This window comes from Molossus molossus, unplaced genomic scaffold, assembly GCF_014108415.1.
Source record: "Molossus molossus isolate mMolMol1 unplaced genomic scaffold, mMolMol1.p scaffold_m16_p_19, whole genome shotgun sequence".
Classification (NCBI taxonomy): domain Eukaryota; kingdom Metazoa; phylum Chordata; class Mammalia; order Chiroptera; family Molossidae; genus Molossus; species Molossus molossus.
Genome location: NW_023425354.1, coordinates 23,332,524 through 23,347,683, shown reverse-complemented (window position 1 = coordinate 23,347,683; position 15,160 = coordinate 23,332,524). Strand labels below are relative to the sequence as shown.

The following is a 15,160-nucleotide window of genomic DNA, read 5'->3' as shown; positions in this document are numbered from 1 at the left end:
CCATCACAAAACTAAAATTTAGGTCTCCTTATTTGTGGCTCCATTCCTTTGCTCTGTGTGTTATTTGTAAGGTAAATGGTCTGAAGGAGAATGCAGGAATTTAAGCAGAAGGCCAGAGGCTACCTTTCAGGGAGCTTCATGGCATAATTCCATGTGTTAAATCCACCAAGGGCAAAGTCTGTGTGATATAATAACAAATGTGTATTTGGCCTTTGTCTTTGGTTCCTGGCCTATAAAACTCTTGGGATCCCCAGAGGGCTAAGTGTTTCGTTAATGAGATGACCAATGGCTGAGGTCCCCCAGGTGGTTTCAGGATGGAGGCTGGTCAGGAGAAAGACTGAGAAGTGATCAGTGTGTTGAAGTTTTCAGGCCCCTTCCTGACCTCTGAGAAAAGGAGAAGGGCTAATGATAGCCAGTGATTTAATTAACCTTGCTTGTATAATGAAACCTCCTCAAAACTTCTAAGTAACAGGGCTGGGAGAGCTTCTGGGTTGGTGGATTTATCCCCATGCTGGGAGGATGGTTCACCCCCAATCCATAGGGAGTTTGCTCCATATGCCTGTTCATCTGGCTGTTTTTTGTTTTTTTTAAACTAACCTTTTTTTTTTTTTTTTTTTTTTTACTTTATTGATTTTAGAGACAGGGGAAAGAAGAGGAAGAGAGAGATAGAAACATTGATGAGAGAAAACATTGATTGGCTGCCTCCTGTTTGCCTCCCACTGGGAATCCGGCCCACAACCTGGGCATGTGCCCTGACTGGGAATCGAACCAGTGACCTCTTGGATCATGGGTCAACGCTCAGCCACTGAGCCACGCTGGCTGGGCTGGCTATTTTTATCTTTTATAATAAGCTGATAAAAATAAGTCAAGTAATTCTCTGAGTTCTGTGAGCTGTGATAGAAAATTATAGAACCCAAGAAAGGGGTGTCATGGTAACCCCCAATTTATAGGTGGTCACTTATGTATGGGAGGCCTGGGACTGCAATTAGCATCAATTTGGGGGGCAGTTTTGTGGGAATGAGCCTTTAACCTGTGGTGTCTCCGTAACTTTGGGTAGTGTCAGAATTAAATTCTAACTGCCAGTTGGTACGGGCACAGTTGGAGAATTGGTTGGTATGGCAAAATAAACCCACACTGTTGGTATCACAGTGTTGTAAGTATAAACACAAGAGTCTGAGTCTCAGAATTGTATCATCAAAAACTCAACTTTATGTAATTCTTCCATAAATTGCACTCGATGATGGCGGGCAACTGTTGAAGATTTATATGAAATTTTCACAGAACTCTGTTGAGCTGTGCAAATGTCTTAATTTATAGCAGAAATATACTTTCAAGATCAAGAATCAGGTACTCTTTATCCAGAGTTTCAAACATTTCTGAATAAAATATTTATCAAGTTATTTAAAAAATAACTAGTCCGGCAAATGTGGCTCACTGGTTGAGCATCGACCCATGCACCGAGAGGTCGCTGGTTCGATTCCCTGTCAGGGCACATGCCCAGGTAATGGGCCCGATCCCCAGTGGGGGGTATGAAGGAGGCAGCCAGTTGATATTCTCTCTCACTGATGTTTCTATCTCTCTCTTTTCCTCTAAAATTAATAAAGAAAATTAAAAGAAAATAGTGTATCTAATGAGTTTTGATTAAAAAAGTAGTTGATATTTATTTCATTTAAGATATATCAAACGTCTTCCATTTAAATAACTCCTTTATGGTGATTTACCCTACATGTGGAAAGAAGAGTTTCTGATTGTTGACCATTTTTCATTGCTGCCTTAATATATTCTATGTAAGGAGATATATATATATATATATGTGTGTGTGTATATATATATATAATCTCTGTGTGTGTGCATGTAATGTTCTTTATTACACAAAATGCTCTCTGTTATCATAGGAGAAATGCTCTTTGCTGAAATAAAAAAAATTAATACTACATAAAAAAGAAGTCAGTCTACCAGTAGTCTTTCTTTGATGTTCAATACCTTCCTTACGAGGATATTATGATTAGTCATTATTTGAAGCAAAGTCAGTATGTGTGCACAAATGCTAAGTCATACCATGTGTCAAATTTACTGGTAGTAAATATTACAGTAAATGCCAGTTATTGAAATGGGGATGCTGCTCTTTTACAAAATACAGGTATTTTTTACTTAACCAATTATAATGAAGAAACCTTAACAATGTGCCTACAGGTGAGGTCTTGTTAACACCAAGTTCAGATTTGTAGATAAGGGCATGATGGTATAATGTCATTGCTTCCGTTTTCAACTTAACCACTGTGATTATAAATAAATATTAAGCAAGATGGCATTATTTCCTTGCTAATGAAGAACTCTACAGAGGTTAAAAACGGGGGGGGTGGAGATGGTTTGTTTGGGTAATTGATAATTACTTAGCTGATTCTCTCTTCTGGAGTTCTAATGGGAGTCGGTACAAAATGCTGAAGCCTTTTCTATCCGGGCGCATTGTAGCAGCAGATGTGCCAAGCCATTATTAAGAATGAAAACATACCAATCAGTGTGGCATGCTTCCCAATTTTCTCCAGAGCCAGCGAGGAGCACCCACGCCGTGTGGGGAACAGCATCATCCGTGCAATAGTGAAACCCCACAGAAGAATTTAGACAGATCTAATATTGCATGCGTGTGATGTAATAGACTTTAAATCAGACACATTTTTCTTGAATCCAGAACAAGACACCCTTAATAAATGCCTCGAATTTTGTTGTGAAAAGTCAGCTTCTCGTACATGAGTGGTCGCTCAGCAGTGACTCACACGGTTTCACGTGCCCCAGCTCATTTAAGGGTCTGAGTGTTCCTTCTTGAACATTTGTTTAAAATTAAAATACACTGCCCAGAAATGAGCAGGAATTCCATGATGATGGTTCCTGGCTCCTTCTCTACCCCCGCTCCCTCGCTCCCTACGTGTAACCCACTCTGCTATTGTATGGGTTTCTTATTTACTTTTTTTTCTTTGACAGTGCATATTTGACCAAATCATTGGTTGTCTAAAATTCTCCAGTGCCTCCTCCCCCTTCCACCCATGCTGTACCCAGAGAAGATTTTTACACATTCAGCCTTGTATACAAATATCGTAAACGGTCCTCACTTATCAAGCAAAAGGTTCGTATCTGTCGGAAGAGCAGTAATATTAACATTTGCTGTTTATCTGCAAGCACAGAGACACCTTGCGACTCCGTCTTCACAAACCCGTTCTCCCTGGCACGCTCAGGAGGTTTTCCATAGGTCTGCGGCACTAAATGCCAGTTCTGTGGACCAGCACACAGTTCTACTCATCTGCCTTTCACGCTCATCTATTTGTCTATCCATCTACCTATTGATCGACCCAGCTACCTGCTTATTGTGTCAAAATAGATATAGGTCTTAAATGTAACTACAAAATATTATGGTTCTCCAAGAGCAAGTGATACAATAAATATGGGTTAAGAAAAACAATTTTCTTAAATTATGCGCTTTGGATTAAACTGCTACATACTGTATATGTAGAAGGGATCAGAGTTAACACCTGGACAAAATATCTGAAAATCTTTGGTAAACATATAAATAAAGAATTCAATGTTCTATCATATTTCCATGATTAGTTTTTATTAATCCCCAGGGGGATTAATCAAAAATAAAATACTCAAAATTTACATATTCTTTGATTCAATAACTTTGTTTCTGATCATCTTTAATAAAGATATAATTGTAACGCAGAAATAGGTTTTATCCACCATGGCATTTAATGCACCAAAAATTAGAAATAACCTTAAGTTCAGCAGCAGAGAATGGTTCCATTATTGCCATATAACTATATAATGGAATATTAATCATTCATTGAAAACTTGAGGAAAGTTATAATAAAGTTAACATACTGATATGATAATATTAGGTAAAAATAGTTTTAAAATTATATATAACATATAATCTCAACTTGGTAACAGAACATCAAGAATTAATGATAAGAAATTACACAAAACTTTTAACAATAGATGTAATGGATGATGAAATGTGAAAATTTCCCACATTTGTATTATTATCTTTTTATTTATTTATTTTTATTTTTAATATTTGTTCTGTTGATTTTTTTTTATTTTTTATTTTATTTTTTTGTGGTATGTGCCCCTAGCGGGAACTGAACCCGGGACTCTCTGGTCCACAGGCTGACGCTCAACCGCTGAGCCAAACTGGCCAGGGGTGTTGATTTGTTTTTAGAGAGACAGGAAGAGAGAGATAGAAACATTGATGTGAGAAACATCAATTGGCTGCCTCCTGCACGCCCCCTACTGGGGATCGAGCCCACAACCCTGGCATGTGCCTTGACCGGGAATGGAACCAGGACCTCTCAGTCCATGGGACGATGTTTAATCCACTGAGCCACCCCAGTCGGGCTTATTATCTATTTTTCAAAGTACCTTTCAAGTGTGTACACATTTTATATTTGAAAAGGAACTTCATTTAAAAGCAGAATTAAGTAGAATCAAGAGATGTGGCAAGACTACAGCAGAGCTTAGTGGGTTCAAATAGTATCCATTGTAGTCTTCCCAAGTGTATTCTCCTCTGAGTTTTACTTAAACAGTTTTGCTAACGAACATACAAAGTGAGCTATTGGTCTTGTTATAGACTTTATAGTTTCATTAGGTTAGAAACAAATTAGCTGGCAATTTAGTTTGGGAGCATGTAACAGCTGCTTTATTGGTAGATAGCTTATTAAAGTGCATTGGTAAATGATCGCCAACAAATTAAAAACACACACTCCTCTCCTCATCGATTAGCATTTCAAACATATACAGAGACATGATCTTATCCAAACAGACAAATCAAAGGAATCCTTAAAATAACTTATTTTTTTGAGGTTAGTCTTCATTTGAACATTTCACACGTTTTAAGGTAATTGAGATTTTATTGAGCATTTTCTTGTTAAAAATTTAAGAGGTCATGTAATTTTGATATTTCTCTGCAGAAAATATTTCACCAACATTAGCAGGTCACTGTTATGAATGCTTTTAATTGAAAACCTAAAGGACCTTTGCAAATTTATCACAACAAACTCGGAGTACTCTTATTGAATCAGCTACTCCTTTCTGATTACATAATGGAGCTAAAGTCCCAATTAATATAGAAAACAGACCATAAACAATAGTTTCTACATGGTCTACCACAAACAAATTTGTGACACAGAAAATTACAGATTGTGATAAAATAACAAAGTCCAAAGCCTTTGCCTTAACAAACAAAATAACGTTGAAACGTCTCTATTCAAATCTCGTAGTTATGAACACCTATTCTTTTATCTGGAATTGTATCCCACATGCATTTTGCTTTATATTAATTTGAAACAAAATGTAATAATAATACTAACAATGACCCTTTCTTGAGCTCTCAGTATGTCCCTATGCCTAGACTATTACATCATCAATGGGTTTAAACTATCAAATGAATTATTCCATTTAATTAAAATTTTTTTTATTGATGTTAGAGAGAGAGAGATAGAAACATTGATGAAAGAGAACATTGATTGGCTGCCTCCTGCATGCCCCCCACTGGGCATGTGCCTTGACTGGGAATCGAACCAGCAACCTCTTGGTGCATGGGTTGATGCTCAACCACTGAGCCACACTGTACAGGTTCCATTTAATTTTAAATAAATGTGATTGAAGCACAACATATATACAGAAAAACATGACAAAAGGAAGAGCTCACAATTTTTCACAAAATATACTCTGTCTTTGACTGTCACTAATATTAAAAAAAAAAAAAAATAGAGAATTAGCAGCACCCTCTAAGCAACTTGAAACTCTCCCATTAATTAATTTCAATGCTGCAATAGCTATCTTCTGATTTTCTGTCACAACAGACAAATTGATATGGTATGTGACTGTGTGACCGAATTTTCTTTTCATTCGACATTATGCTTAAGAAATTCATCTACTTTTTGTGTTTAGGCATGATTTTCAACTCTTCTCGCTTCTAGTATTTCACTGTGTAACTTGACAATTACTTATCCACCCTTTTAGTGAAGAACATTTGGGTGTCTCTAGATTTTTAGCTTAAGCCAATAGTATTGCTATGAACAGTCACAAACGCTCAATTTTAGTAAATGCTGCTCAAAAGTTTTCTGAAGCAGTTGTACCAATTTACCCTTCCACCAATGGTGGCACACCAACCTGTGTTACTGTGTCCTTCACTTGCGCTATGGAGGAGGGGTGGATACTTCTTTGTTGAGAGCAGCTAGACTGTTTAACCACATGCCAGGCTCCACGCCACTAGATGCCAGCAGCATCCCCCGCTTGTGACATCCAAACATATCGCTAGTGCTACCCTGGCCACTGTGGCCGGCGCGGCTCAGTTGGTTGAGCATCGTCCACTGTACCAAAAGGCTGCCTGTTTGATTCCTGGTCCGGGCACATCTCCGGGTTGCAGGTTTGACTCCAAGTCGATGATTCTCTCTCTCTCTTTCCCTCTCCCTTCCTCTCTTTCTAAAAATCAATAAAAGAAACATATTTTAAAAATATCTCTAGTGCTCTGTCCCCTGGGAAATAAAATAACCCTTGGTTGAGAACTATTGACCTATAGTAAGTGATCATTTTGAATAGGGGATGCACCAATATAAAACTCATAATATTGTCCCTCTTTTTTGGCTGAAACTGAAAAGTATAACTTATTTTTCAAACTCCCACTAAATCTGGAGAACCGTAAAAATTAAATCCAGTAGGATAATGCCAAGGGATCTGCACGTTCAGAAATAAGTCAAAATAGGTGAGAAACAGTGGTCGTGTCTTTCTCTGGGTCGAAATCCATGAAACAATAAATAAGCTGCCAAGTTCAGCAGGGCTTAGCCTGGTCTTTCCCAATTCCCAGTGGTGTGCTTAGAGGAAGAGTTTAATTCCTATTGAACTTTTATCCAAATTTTGTAAAAAGCAATATAAATCTCGCCCTGGCCCTCTGCGACCCCTGGACTGGCCACATCATGGCTCTTTTCCTTCTCTGTGTAAAGGGAGCTGGAAACTGTCACTTCTGCTGCCATCATGTAGACTGGGCTCTGCGTGTACTCCAACAGAAGCTGTACCGTCCCGCTCCTCCCCGAGCACGAGAGCGGTTCACGTTGCCATCAGGTTGACTGCCAGACCATTTCGTGTCGCCCCTTCGATCAGCAACTTGCACTTGCTCGCCTTTTTACAGTTTACCCTAATCCCGTGTCTAACATGTAGTGAGACAACATAAGCTAATACCTTTTAAGTACTTTCATAATTTAAATGAATAAATAAATATTCAAAGAAGGTATTATCCATATTGATTTCCAGAATATACATGAGTTCACACACACACACACACACTTAAGACACTATGCTGTGACTCCAAGATCCCTCCTTTAAGGAAGGACTCATTGCCCTAAGTCTAATTTGTTACGTTATTGGGACCAGTCAGTACACTGTAGTTTGAGTTTCTACTGTATAGTAATAACACTATATTTGTTACTTTTATATCCTCCAATATATATCCATTTGTAATTTAAAAAATACATTGAGAGGGGCGGTCAACTGCCCAACTATGTTGGGGCGTGACAGATGAAAGAATACTGAAATTAGTTCTAGAGAGTTTAAAGACAAAAGAGAAAAAAGAAACAGTGTATGATGGCACAGTCAGCCTATGGGAAGCATACAAAGTCCAACTTTCCTACCTCAAAGAAAACAGTGTATCACTTATACACCTGCGTCAGGCATCACTGCTGAAAATCAGCTTTTGAGTCAATGAAAGAAAACAGGAATTCACGGACAAAGGCGTAGGTCTTGACTATACATGTTTTATTCTTTAGTTTGTAAAAAAAATTATAACCAGCTTTTCTGCCATTACAATAAATAAACAAAAATGCTAAAATCCAAAAAGTAAAGCACTTTTCAGTTCACTAAAGAACTTGTGGATTGTCTTGGTCCGTAAAGGCAGCTACAAGGAAATACCATAGCCGCAGTGGCTTATGAATGACGCAGATGTCTATCTCACAGTTTTGAAGACTAGAAGTCTAGGGTCAGGGTTCCAGCAAGTTCTGGTTCTGGTGACAACCCTCTTTCAAGTTGCAGGCAGGTTGCAGGTGGTCTTTTCTCTTCTTGTATCCTCAAATGACAGAGCAGAGAGAAGCCAGCTCTCTCTTGGACTCTCCCCGCCCCCCTTTATTGATTTTAGAGAGAGAGGAAGGGAGAAGGAGAGAGAGATAGGAACATCGATGAGAGACAACATCAATTAGCCGCCTCCTGCATGCCCCCACTGGGGATCGGGCCCACAACCTGGGCATATGCTCTGACCGGGAATCGAACCAGCAACCTTTTAGTGCATGGGTCAATGCTCAACCACTGAGCCACACTGGCAGGACTCTCTTGGACTCTTATAAGGGCATTAACCCCATTCAGGAGTCTGCCCTCATCTGACCCCAATTACCTCCCTAAGGCCAAGTTTTCTCATACTATCACATTGTAGGGAAGGGTTTCAATACACGAATTTTGGTGGCGACACATTAAGCCAGTTACATGGGCGTTACTTGTGTTTGGTTTCAAACGTGCTACTGGTTACATCTCATAATATTGGTCTTTTCATGCCTTTACCTATACTGTTTCCCTTGATGGAAACATGTTAATCTTTCTTAGAGGTATTTTTTAAGAAATTCAATCTATGGTACCTTTCCTTGATGAGTGTCCTCATGTCATCACCTTGAATTAGATTCTTTCTGGTGATCTCCGCTGAGTCCTCCTCGGAAACAACAGGGCATGCATCCTACTGCTGTGGAACCGGTAGTTGACTGGCCTGCCTCTGAAGATGGTCTACAGATACCATTGTCTACGGAGAGCGTTAGGTAGGATTGACTTTGACCCTACTGCACAGTAAGAGCTTTACAAATAAAATAGACGAAGGAGGAAGGGATGATGGAAGGAAAAGCCAACTGAATGAAATGTTAACTGCCCAGTGGAAGTGCACAGGCTGGCCATTGTGCTCCACCAAAGTTGGTGCCACAGAGCTTCCGAGGTCCTTTGCTTTCCGTAAACAAAGGCAGGTGGCCCCGAGTAACATTTGATCTTAAACAACCTTAACTGTTCTGAGAACTAAGTGAGGGGTCCCTTGTGGGAGGTCTCACTTCCACCACCCTCTTTATACATCCTGTCCCCTTCTATTTTTCATGCATTTTTAAAAGTTAAGAACCTATGTGAACACTAGAAGGACATCGAATGCTCCATGAAGAAACGAGACGCAAGCCACGTCCTGTGATCTCATTCTCAGCCTGGCGGAGTCTCTAATGAGCCTCCAGAACTGAAATTTCGCGCTCAGCTTTCCAACTTGAGATTTTTCTGAAAATACATCACTCATGGATCATTACTCTACCAACATCAGAACTGACTTATTAAATCCTCCAGCGAAGAGATGTTTGCACTTAGATATCTTAAAAGGTAATTGGGCTGTTTGTACAGCAAATATTTAACTGCAGAGACCGCAAATTGCTGATGTTTATAGACCTGGATGTTTGATGTCATCTCCAGCAAGCTTTCTAGTGCTAACATTTTGCAGGGTAAGCTGAATTCTTAACTACTTGATTGTCTCCTAAGTGGAAGGTGGTTTTTAAACGACGCTAAATCTAGCAATTTTTCCCAGACAAATTGGGGGCAATGCTGTTGGGTTGAACTTCTAATATTAACCAAAATCTTTGCTGGTATTTAATCAGAGGCATGCCCCCATAACCTAATAATTCACAGCTGATGGCACCTTTCAGACTGTCATCTCCTGGAGGGGCAGGATTCCAGCTTTCTCTGGAGACTCAACCCTTTGCAAAATAAATGGCATCAAGGGACTATTTTCAACCAAACTATTGACTCTTTGAACAGAACATTTATGTTCATTTCCCTACCCAAATTATAGGATGTCTCTCCTTATTTTTAATCATTTGCTTTCGACCTACAATTCACTTGATTATTTTAATTGAATTTATTGGGTGGCATCGGTTAATAGGATCATAGGACTTCGAGTGCACATTTCTGATACATGATCTGTGTATTGCGTCGTGTGCCCACCACTCAGCCAAATCTTCTGTCAGTATATATTTGGCCCCCTTTACCCTCTACAACACTCTTACCCCCTTCCCTGTGGTAACTACCATCCTGTTGTCTGTGTCTGTGAGTTTCTGTTTTATATCCCCCATAAGAATGAAATCGTATGCTTCTTGGCTTTTTCTGACTTATTTCACTTAGCAGGGTCCACGCATGTTGTCGCAAGTGGTAGTTCAATGTAAATTCAAACTATGCCTTCCTTTTTCCCGGTGTATTTCAAAATCACATAGAGTTTTCTCTCTCCCTTCAGAAATCCGAAAAGAGAAGGAGAGGGTGGAATAATAATGCTTCCCTATCTTCAGTTAGCCTTTCTTGGGATTCAAGTGTCTTTATGACTGGCTGTAATAATTTATTCTGGAATGGAGAAATCACATAAATGATAACCATTTTATCGCGTGCCTTGAGACAGGAGAATTCACATGTATTAGGCATAATGAATTCCATGTCTCACACTGTGCCTGTTCCAACACCGTCACATGGAGTAGGGGCCACCGGCATCTGAACACGGGCTGTGAACATAGCATAGAGCACTCTCTATGAACCGCGTTCTCTTGTGAAATGCTTCAGGGTTTTCTCTTTCTATTAGAGATACGGTTTTAACTAGCTTGGGTCTCTCCACTCAGCAAGAATTTTCTGATATCTCTGTCTCTCTCTCTCTCTCTCTCTCTCTCTTTTGGTGTCTCCTTCATAATTAAATAACTATGAGGTAAGGTTTAGTCAAATTAAACTAAAAATACTCTCATTTGGCAAGAGACAAAGTCTTAATAAAATACCATGTTTAAACAATTTTAGTACCAGATATACTAAATAGTCATGGAAAAATTGCTATTTTCCCCACATATGAACTCTGACTCTACTATTTATTATCATTTTAATAAATGCTGAATGCACACTCAGGAAGGTGACATTCCACACCAACCCCAGGAGACAGTAGAGCCAGCAGGAATTTGTGAGCTTCATGATCACGAGATGCTTTATCTCCAGGTCATGAGCTAAGAGTAGTCTCATGTCTCAGGACATTCAAAACTACAAGGAACCATTCACCTTAAGAAATGCTTGTTGCCCCGGCCAGTGTGGCTCAGTGGTTGAGCATCGACCCATGCACCAAGAGGTTGCTGGTACGATTCCCGGTCAGGACACATGCCCAGGTTGTGGGCCTGATCCCCAGTGAGGGGCATGCAGGAGGCAGCCAATCAATGTTCTCTGTCATCCATGTTTCTATCTCCCTCCCCCTTCCTCTCTCTCTAAAATCAATAAAGAAAAAAAAATTTTTTTAAAGAGAAATGCTTGTTGCTTCCTGTCTCTTGAAATGACATGAAACAAACTCTGAAAGATATACAGTGGGCTCTGATGACCACTTCTAGTAGGCAGCTGGTGATGACCCCTCCTTCTAATAGCTGAAGTAGAAATAATCCGGAATTCTATTTTTCCAAACAAGGTCTATTACAGAAAACAAAAAAAACCCTCACATAATATTGAGTTGTTGGTAAGCTTAAGTAAAGTCATGCTAAGAAAAGTTTTAGGAGTGCCAGGTGGGTACTGCAAATACTCCTGGGAACACTTTGTAAAGTATGTGATTGGCTAACCACTAGGCGGCACACCTGAAACCAATACAAACTAATGTTGGATGTAAACTGTAATTAGAAAGTAATTCTTTTAAATGAAATGTTTTAGGAGAAACCACAGACTCCGCTTAAACATAGAGAAAAGGGAAGTATGTAAAACCCAAAGACATTTTTAGTTTCAAATGGCTTTTTTTAATATATAGGGAGGAGTCATAACTCATTGGTATATGGGGACTTTACAAAGTTATCCTTTACTGATGAAGACATCCCAGTGCATGTGCACCCACACATGTGTGTGTGTGTGTGTGTGTACATATGTATATATGTATCAATATATGTATGTACATAATATTCTTTGTAGATAGGACTACAATTATTCACAACACATGCTTTGGATATTTCCCCTAAATTCTAAAGTAAAAAATATAAACAAACAAACAAGAACAACTTCATTTATATGCGCACACCAGAAAGAAACACACACACCAGACAGAAACACACACCTGCGTTGGTTAGATAATAACTGCGTGTGCACTGAAGGATACATTTCCTGATGTTCTAAGTAGGAAAACCTAGGTAAGCGCCACCTCTTGCCAAAATGTGTCTGGGAATGAAACAAGTCGAGCATAGTTATTCCATGGGTCCGTTCTGGAGTTACTCTGAACAGTTCCAATCCAGCTGACGACACACCAGCTTTACCACGCCAGAAGAAACTTTCTTTCTCTATTTCTTAGTATTCTAACGTGTGAAACAGGGTAAATAATGCACTCACATTACAGAGTGGTCACGAGGATGAAAAGAAATATTCGCGAAGTACTTACTGCAAGGCAAAGTAATTAGTATCTGAAATAGAGTAAATATTCAGTAAATGTGCAGTGTAATGATGATGATGATGATGTACTCTTCAGCCTAAAAAAAAAATGTTTATGAATAGCTTGGCATTTCCCCTTAAATCTGTATTTTAATTAATTTCTTCATTTGTTTTGAGAAGATGTATTGAGCCCCTTCCTTTCCCTGCATCGTGCTAGCTGAGGATACAATAGTCAAAACAGACATACTCCTTTCCCTGCGGAACTTGCAAAGTCATAAGAAAAATACAATGATTATGTGAACATCTGACTATGAATTACGATAACCGACAAGGAAGAATGAGGTGCTAAGAATATTTAAGAGGCAGGGCTATTCTAATCTGAGCTACAGTAACAAATACAGGCTATCCCATGAAATAGTTGGAACATGTTTATCTAAAAAAAAAAATCTGAAATATTTGTTTACCTGGAATAATTGTTTATTTGAACTTCAAATGTAACTGGGCATCCTGTTTTTTATTTGCTGTCTAGTGACCCTAGCCTGAGGCTCAGGAGAGACGTCTCCAGGTGGGATTAGCTACTGAGCTGAGAACAGACGAGCGAGTAAGCACTGCCCAGGCCCCCGGGGTGCAGAGCGATGGGGCGCTGGGAAGCAGAGGCAGCCTGTGTGCATGTTCTGGGAGCGGGGAGCCAGTGCATCTCCGGGCCTGCCCTGCAGCCTAGGAGCTCAAGCAGCAAGAGAGAGGGAGGCCGTTTCGTTCCGCTGACGCTATAGGCAGGTTTCTATAAGCAAGAAGCTTGCTCCGTACTTGATTGACTGGGAGTCCCTGAAAGGTGTTAGGCAGAAGAGTAGAATCAAAGTTGCCTTTTAGGCACCGCGATCTTTCCAATAGCTTTTACTGGTATGTCCCTTTCAATATACAACCCTCCTTGTCAGACTTGCTCCCGTCTGCACGTACTGATGAGCTCAAGCCCCACCAGAAGTGAAGGAGCAGGTTCGAAATATATGAGCGTAACTAGTACATAGAAAGGACAAGCATGTTGAGGGACTGTCATGGGGAATGTGGAGGTGCTAAGGTCCAGGGGTGCGATGACTGTCTGGGTGAGGATTTTGAACAACGATCGCTGTGGATAAATACGTATGGTGACAGTTCATTATTATTTTCACCAGGATAATTGCCAGGTCCAATGGAACATACGTGTGAAAAACTTTTGATACCTAGCATCACATTTATTGATGTTCAAATGGTGTGAGAATGATGTAGGGATGTTTCCCCCTAATTATGAGTGGCATTTTGTTGTACATTTTAGTGTTCAGGAACAACTAATATGAAGTGTTAGAGAAGGACAGATTTTCATTTTATTTGTTTTTCCTGGGTTTTTTTTTTTTTTTAATAAATGAGGTGCCATTGGTTAATAAGGTTATATAACTTTCAAGTATACACTTCTGTGATGTATCATCTATAGATTGCCTTGTGTGCCCACCACCCAAAGTCAAGAGGATAGCTTTTGTTTTTTTTGTTATCCTCACCTGAGGACATTTTTTCGTTTTTTGTTCAGGTAGAGTGGGAGGGAGAGAGAGAAAGAGACACAGAGAGAAACATCGACGCGAAAGGGACACATTGAGTGGCTGCCACCCACACGACCCAACCTGGGCCGGGGACAAACTGCGACCGAGGTACGTGCCCTTAGCGGGAACCGAACCCGGGTCTCTCCAGACCGCAGGCCGACGCTCTAACCGCTGAGCCAAACCGGCCAGGGCAAGAGGATAGCTTTTGAAATCACACTGTCTTGGGTTTGAGTTTTGGCTACGCCAGTGTTTTTGACTGTGAATGCAGGAATTACTTTGCATCACTTAGCTCAGCTTCCTCAATCATCACATAAGGATTATCTCTGCTTCCCTTACTGCCCACCTCATCAGATTATGGTGAACAGTTAGTAACTATATTTAAGCTTCTGCCATATAAGAACACTATGCTAGTTATTCTTTTTTAAAAAATATTTTTTTCTTTATTGATTTTAGAGAGGGAAACATTAATGAGAGAGAACATCAGTTGGTCACCTCCTGCATGCCCCCCCAATGGGGATTGGGCCCAGAACCAAACCGGGGACCTCTTGGTCCATGGGTTGATGCTCAACCAGTGAGCTACACCAGCTGGGCTATGCTAGTTATTCTTAAATCCACCAATGCATACTCATTGTGATTTTATTTTTGTTTCTTTTATTTCTTATATTTTCTGTGTGAGCAGGTCTCCTGTTAACAACCGGAAGACCCACTGAACAAATTCAAAAAGAACTAAAAGCACTTAATTTGTGATTTTAAAAGAATATTCAGACGTGAGAATAGTGAACTTCCCAGATAAACCCGCCAGGTAATCTAAACATCTTAGCTCTGATGGATAGAGAAAAGGGGTAATAACCAACAGAGTTATAGAAAGTTCACTTTATTTGAAAAACAAAAGAAGCAATTTTATAAATATAAAAACATGGTCATTCCACATCACCACACAAGTTGTCAAACAGCTGCGAAGGAAAATAATGAACAGATGCACCTCTGTGCTATACATCTGCATTGTGCATCATGAATGAAGGCTTCATTGTGGATCAGTGGAGAAAGCAGTTGTTCACGGAGAAAGTTGTGCTTTGCAGCAGTTTTAATAAATCTACCTCCCATATGAGACCTGCCAAGCCAGTTTTGGC

At 39.8% G+C, this 15,160-nt stretch overlaps 1 non-coding gene across 1 annotated transcript; it reads right to left on the bottom strand.

Moving 5' to 3' along the window:
- Positions 1-14,705: 14,705 nt before the first annotated feature.
- LOC118635127 lies at positions 14,706-14,768 on the bottom strand. Its single transcript, XR_004960465.1, has one exon. It is a non-coding gene; the product is annotated as a U7 small nuclear RNA (small nuclear RNA).
- Positions 14,769-15,160: the final 392 nt, after the last annotated feature.